Here is a 755-nt window from a genome sequence, read left to right as displayed (position 1 = left end):
TATACAAATTACATCTTGCTATCTTTAAAGTGTATATAATATATATATAATAAAAACACAAAGATCATATATATATATATATATATATATATACTGTTTTCATGTCAATAATTATATCAAGATGTTTAATCATATATCAAGTATCAACAATTATATCAAGATGTCAATAATTATGATCTTTCTCATGAAACTAATAACAATATATAATTAATGAAAAAACAACAACAAGAACATCTCGCTGAAGGTTTAGTTGCATGCATGCATGCATGGATTATGTTTTCTTTGTCTTAGGAGATTTTTTTTTTTAAATAATTTCACCCTATTGATAATGATGAGGCTCTTCCAGATTGTACTGAAATTTGCATTTGGATTTTTTGGTGCTGCTTATAGTTTGCATGATATTACGTCTAACATGGTCAAATAGCAGATTCTTTTCTGTCTAATTCAAATGACCAAGCTAACACTTGCATAAATCCTTGTGAATGTTGTGCTGTTATTTTAGCCTCTAGTTAGTACTATAATTTTGTTCTAAGCCACACTTGATTATTGAATGTTTTTGCTCATATATACCTTTCTGCTTTTGATCATTTATGCAACTACATAATCCAATAACCAGATTTCATTTTATATGGTCCATCCTGTATATATATTGCAAAGTCTAGAATGTCTGTTTAACTTACAATATATATGGGGTAACACTTGCCCACATCAAGTATGTTCATCAGTTTATGGATGGTGAAAAGATAAACTAACAG

Source organism: Dioscorea cayenensis, chromosome 15 (genome assembly GCF_009730915.1).
Source record: "Dioscorea cayenensis subsp. rotundata cultivar TDr96_F1 chromosome 15, TDr96_F1_v2_PseudoChromosome.rev07_lg8_w22 25.fasta, whole genome shotgun sequence".
NCBI lineage: Eukaryota > Viridiplantae > Streptophyta > Magnoliopsida > Dioscoreales > Dioscoreaceae > Dioscorea > Dioscorea cayenensis.
This window is presented reverse-complemented; position numbering follows the sequence as displayed.